General features: G+C 41.8%; 1 pseudogene; it reads right to left on the minus strand.

The window, feature by feature from the left end:
* Positions 1-256: 256 nt before the first annotated feature.
* LOC148538028 (5S ribosomal RNA) lies at positions 257-375 on the minus strand (annotated as a pseudogene).
* Between the last annotated feature and the right edge of the window lie 6,520 nt (positions 376-6,895).

Raw genomic sequence — 6,895 nt, forward strand, 5'->3', positions numbered from 1 at the left:
TATATGACAGGTGCTACCAATAAACACTTGTGTTATATTTGGCGAAAATGTATTTATTTATATTTATGTTCCTCCTATAATATCATGTTATTTATGTATTATGCAATATGAAAAGTTTATCCGGAGGATCTGTATTCTTAGTATTCCTTTTATCATGCTGTAGTGATTATATGTTGGTTAATTTACTCTATTTATACACATAAGCAGACATGTGCCAGTGCTGTGTTGCTGTTCCAATCCTAATCCTGTGTGTAGTAACCTACAGCACCTGGTATTCCCAGGTGGTCTCCCATCCAAGTACTAACCAGGCCCAATACTACATAGCTTCCAAGATCAGACGAGGTTGGGCATATCCAGTGTAGTATGGCTGTAGGTGTAACACCGACCAGGGGAGTGAAAGTACCCAGGCATACAGACAATGGAAGATTAATTGAAGCCTCCTCATATTGGGAGTCGAATTTATTAAATAAAGCAATGTTCAAAAAAAGCAGTGCATGAGCATACTTTTATTGTTTATTGTTTACTTTTATTGTTTAAATACAACAAACAATTCTCCATACAATGCATATGTATAAATGCACCCTTTCCTCCTTCTTAGACTATAACAGGGGAAATCTTTACATACATAATCTGCATGTGCTCTCTATAGGGACTTGTCGCCATATATGACATATTGATTGCCAAGAATTTTTTCCAAACATTAAATGTCTCTAGCAGTCGCTTGTAGATACAAATGTTTCAAACCAGACAACACAAGTATGTAATTCATTTGCTTCTGTATCCCCATAGATATAAAATATGTATACAACTGGGAAAACAGTCTCAGTAGGATTGTAATAGGTTGAAATACTCTGATCTGTAATCAGATATCACTATACCAGTATGAGAGTACACATGTATCAAAAAATGGTTCCAGCAAAATAATTTTAGTACATGCATTCCCTATACAGATACATCCCTCTGGGTGCAGAGCATTGCAACTTTGTAGATACCAATCTGTAGTCAGATATCATTATAGCAGTAACAGAGTGTATATATAATTAAACAATGGTTCCAGCCAGGGGCGTATCTAGAATGGGTGCAGGGTGTGCGGGGCACACTGGCCCCTGGGTCCAGGTGGGCCCCGTCCCTCACACCCTGCACCCATAGTATTACTTATCTCTCTGGAGTCCCACATTGGTGCGGGGTTCTGGCACTGTAAAAACAACTGGAAAATTTTTGCGCATGCGCAGTACAGGGAAAATGTCCACCGCAGCCATTTTCCTGGTGACCTGTGGATACTCAATAGACTCTGGGCACACTCTAGTGCCCAGAGTCTATAACTTCGGCACTGGCCACACACAGCTCAGTGCGCTGCCGGCCGCCGGACAGAGAGAAAGGGGCCTGTGTCGGAGACTGCACACGGGCCCCCTCCTCTCTAGAAACGCCCCTGGTTTCAGCAGAGTGATATTGGTGCATATGTTTGCTATACAAATGCAGCCCTCTAAGTGCAGAGCATTGCAACTAAACAGACATGGCGGTCTGTCAAAGAGTAGTAGCCATAAATACGATACCAGGATTACTGTTGTGGGAGTCCGGTCCGTGCACCGACCAGATCTCCGGGGTTGAGAATGAGCATTTTGCCTAAGTGGTGGCTTCTTCGCCTATTCATTTCCTTGTGTTATGCAGGTTGCCTTTTTAATACTAAGTCCCAATCTCTTGTGGCGTCTCTGATAGTCGCTTCATCCATCTCCTATTGGAAGGGTAAATACAGCCTACTAACTGTGTCCCACCTACCGTCCATTTTCCGGCCAATCAAACAGAAGGTGGATCTATTATGATTGACACAACCCATTTGCCAGTGCCCTCAGTAGTGTGCCGCCTCCTGGCCAATCAGCGGTCCTTGTGTGTTTGTCATGACCCATCGGCCAATACTATATGGGCTGTGTTGATAACTAAGGTATTCAATGACAGGCAGGACCATATGCCAATCAAGATACACCCTCATCGTGATTAGTAGGCATTTCTCTCTGTGAGTGTATCTTCCAAAAAGAACCAGAAGAAGTTAAATTACATAAGAACTTGGTGAGTGTCTCACATCGTACAAGCAGTGACATAGAACCAAAAAGCCATGACAGAGATACCATCTCAATCATTAATAATTAGTAATTTCATGTACTTTAAGGGAATGTCCCCAAGTATTGTACTATTGATATAATAAAGAAGATAAATGCTTGTGTGTGTGCATGTACACATATATGGATCCCCATACATCATAAAGGGAACAGATTGGATCCTGATCATTGCTATTGCGATCCCTGGTAGATAATACAACATCAACTGTAATTCCCCAATACCTAAAAATTGTTCCAGAAGTTATTAACTCCTACCTATAAATTATCTGGAAAGATCCGAAAATCACTACCTGAGTTCTGTCCGGTATATGGTGTGCCCACTGTGTTGAACAACTAATCTACAGCTGTGGCTAAAAGTTTTGAGAATGACACAAGTATTGGTTTTCACAAAGTTTGCTGCTTAAGTGTTTTTAGACATTTTTGTCAGATGTTACTATGGTATGCTGAAGTAAAATTACAAGCATTTCATAAGTGTCAAAGGCTTTTATTTACAATTACATTAAGTTTATGCAAAGAGTCAATATTTGCAGTGTTGACCCTTCTTTTTCTTAAAGCTTTTGGCCATGGCTGTATGTCTCTCAGAAAAAAATAATAATAATTATAGAGATTTATAAAAGGTGCCTCATAACTATCCTTTGTACATAATCTCAATAAAGTAGATATAGGATCCCTAAATGAGGGACCATGTATGTGGTCATAGAAGTATAATATACATTAGCTGATTTATTTTTGTGTTCCATTGTTAGATAAATTGTTAGTTAAGTACTGATGTTTGGGTGCCTATCTATTAGTGACATGAAAACCGAATTAAATACATTAAGTACTCTCTACTAGTTGAAAGATACTCATACCTCAAAGCTTGTGATTGTCTCCATGTTCATTTTACCTATCAAAGGGTGTGAATGAAGTAAAGAAATTCCAGTGAAAATTGTCACTTGGTGAGAGTGAGGACACTGAAATTAGTGTATGATAATATTCCATTTTGTGATGTCTAATGTAGCAATGATTTGGAAATCTGATGAGATAATCAATGATGACCATGACAGTAAAAAATAGGACATTTTTGAACAAAAATAATAAAAGATAGTGCAAAGAAGCTCCCAGGTGAATTGTGAAGAGGAAAATTGTGTGAAATACAGTGTGACAAGAGAAAACTGTAATAACATAAATGATCTCATACTCAATATAGTTCCTACGTTATTCTATTTATGGGATCACCTTCTATCCTTGCCATGGAATATATCCAAAAATATATGGACATATGATGACCATCTTGCTCATCAACCTAAGGTTATCCCCAATATCATTAATTCATACCTATATACAGTAGGAGGAAATAAAGGCATAGGGGGTGTCACGACTCTAGGAATGTTGGCTTCCTGTGACGAATCAGACTCTGCGGGCCCAGACCATGGTACCAAGAACTGAGGAGGTTTCAGATAACTTTTCCTCATAGGAGAAATATGACTTGAATATTAGTAGATTTTGAAAGAATACAAGGTTTTAGTTGAACAAGCAGAGGGATGTTGGGAACGATGGGTAGAATCAGAACTAAGGGCCTGATTCATACTCGCTCACTATCTGCATATGCTCGCTGGATGTGTATGCAAATTTGTCAAAGTGACGCCATGGGAAGCAAATGCTCAACAAGGCATAAGCACGCCCACCATGTCTTAGCAAGCAGCCACTTTGTCCGAGCGTACACCCAATTGCACAGGCATAGCCACCCACCAGCATACGTCATCTCCAGGAAGTGTAATAAAACATTGGTACATCAAGCACCATCGAATGCAAAGGCAGTGCTTGATGTTGCTCTACCCTACCGCAAGCATTGCAAGGAAATCAGTGTAAAAAAGAGGCAAGTGACGTGTACTATGATGCTGCCTGTTAATTATGTATGCCTCTAAAATGGCATTGAAACACTCAGGCATGCCTGCGTTCGCATCTCCAACCCCCTGTTATTAGTGTCCTGCCCCTGTTATCACCACAATTGACCTCTCCTGTCACTCATTACCCTGGACTGCCTTTGCTAGGCCAGCGAGAGGGTTGCGATCACAGTGTGTAGTTTGCGCACATGCAGAATGAAGCATGCGCATGCATGTACGCAGAACAATGGGACACTTGCGAACCCACAGCGCGAGCGAGCAGCTCTGAATCAGGCCCTAAGAGTCCAGAATGATAAGAACATGAATCTGTGATGGAATATAGCAACATAGTAGGAGTGAGATGACTTATATTTGTGCATAAACCACAGCAAGCAGGACACTGGTCAATAGATGCTGAGTTATCCTCAATAGACAGATGTAGGAATCCTGAGTCCGAGTCACCAGGGTTCACCCAGTAAGGCGAGATGGGGATCCAAGGTCAAAGGTAAAGAGGCATATCCAGCTAGACTGTAACGTCTTTGGATTGCAATGAATGTGGGTCTTAAGTACACAATGGTGCGTCGAACTCCAGATGTAGTACACTGAGATGTGTCACAGAGATACAGATGCAAAGAAGTGCATCTGTAGGTGCTCTGGGTTTGTACCCTGAGTGGCATCTTTAGATGCTTTGAGTTTTGTACCCAAAGTAGCATCTTTAGGTGCTTCAGGTTTATGTACCCAAGGTAGCATCTTTAGGTGCTTCGGGTTTTGTACCCAAAGTAGCATCTTTAGGTGCTATGGGTTTTGTACCCAAAGTAGCGTCTTTAGGCAAAGGATGAGACACGAAGATATGCTGGAAGCCAAAGGACTATACAATATCGGGAGCCAAATATTAGGACTTGAGAAGACATTGTACACTCACTGATTGAACGTCCATGAATGTTTTTTTTAGGCAGTGCCTGTCGCTGATTGGTGGCTGTTTCCCAGCAGACTAGAGTGCTAGATCTGATTGGTTGATTCAACATCACATGGCAGAAGCAAGATGGCTGTGCCCATGAACCAGCCTCACTGTTTTTATTGGAGGATACGCATCACTGCGGGAGTTAGAGAATGATAGGATCTACGCTCTGCGCCAGTGAACCAAAGACTGGAGGTACGTAATGTCGCTGAGTGGGCCTTGCATCAGGGTCTTATGACCACATTCCTGACAGTGCCCCCCTTTTATGGGTGGACTCCAGATGCCCTTTAGGTTTCGGTGGAAATCTTGAATGCACCATCCTATGAGCATGTACATCTGCAGCCTTGACCCATGACCTTTCTTCAGGACCATACCCTTTCCAATCCACAAGATATTGTTATTGACCCTGGTACCAACAGGAGTCTAAGATTTTCACCACCTCAAATTCCACTCCCTGAGCCGTCTGCACAGGTGGAGTCATTGGAATCTTGGTATGGAAATTATTAAGTACTAATGACTTAAGTAAGGAAACATGAAAAGTGTTTGGAATTCGAAGGTTAGGAGGAAGGTGTAATTTACAAGCCACAGGATTAATGACCTGCTTGATCCGGAATGGCCCAATGAATCGAGGAGCGAATTTCATGGTGGGCACCCTAAGTCTCAAATTCTTAGGTGAAAGCCACATGCGATCACCAGGGGAGAACTGGAAACAGCAGACCATTTTCTGTCTGTGAAGACCTTGTAATTTTGAGATGCTTTTCTAAGGGATGACTGGACTTGTCTCCAAATCTGCGTAAAATGTTGTAAAGCAGAGCTGGTAGTGGGAACTTCCATGGTGGGTGAGAACTGGATTTCAGGGATGCATTGGTGTAAGCCGTAGATGGCAAAGAAAGGACTTACTCCAGTAGATGAATGATAATGGAAGTTGTGGGCAAACTCTGTCCAGGGTATCAAGTCTACCCAGTCATCTTGAGAAGAAGACAAATTCCTAGGAAGGTTTCCAGGTTCTGATTTACCCTTTCCATTTGGCCATTCGACTGTGGGTGGTAAGCAGAAGAAAACTGTAATTTAATTTTCATAGATGTGCACAAAGCTCTCCATAAATGGGCCACAAATTGAACCCCACGATCCGAGACTATTTCCTGAGGTAGTCTGTGCATACAAAAAAACTCCTGGATGAATAGTCATGCCAATGTGGCAGCAGTAGGTGGACGTGGTAGAGGGACAAAGTGAGCCATTTTAGAGAAACAATCCACTATGACCCATATTATGGTAAACCCCTTTGATTCTGGTAATTCAGTGATAAAGTTCATTGATAAATGTGACCATGGTTTTACTGGAATTGAGAGGGGGTGCAGTAACCCTACTGGATGTCATCATGAGTTTTTATGCTGAACACATTTGGGATAGGACCGTATGAAATCTTGTACCTCAGTTTTCATGGAGGGCCACCAATACTTTCGTTGAAGGAAGCAATAGGTCTTATGAATACTGTAATGACCAGAAAAGAGGGTCATGAGCCCTGGATAATAATTTGTTTTCTGTGGTTCTGGAGCCACAAACGTTTTTCCCTGACGAGGAGTAGGAGAGACTTCAGTGGCTGCAAAGGCCAGAGGGTTGACAATAGGATACTCTTGCATGGAGGTTTGTTTCTCTTCTGCCAACATGGACCTGTAAACTTTGGTGTTTAAAGATCATGGGCAATATTTTAACGTAAAGTCAAAACAGGAGAAAAATATCAGTGGTTCAGACAATGAGCCAATTTCAGATATAGGAGATTATTGTGATCAGTGTAGATGGGTATGGTGTGTCTCGCTCTTTCTAGTAAGTATCTCCATTCCATCAGAGCCAACTTAATGGCCAAGAGTTCCTGATCCCCGATGGAATAGTTGCTTTCAGCAGGAGAGAATCTCTGAGAGAAGAAGCCACAAGATACAAGCTTCCCATCTGCAGAAGTC

This window comes from Taudactylus pleione, unplaced genomic scaffold (genome assembly GCF_031769625.1).
Source record: "Taudactylus pleione unplaced genomic scaffold, aTauple2 ptg000041l, whole genome shotgun sequence".
NCBI classification, from domain to species: Eukaryota; Metazoa; Chordata; class Amphibia; order Anura; family Myobatrachidae; genus Taudactylus; species Taudactylus pleione.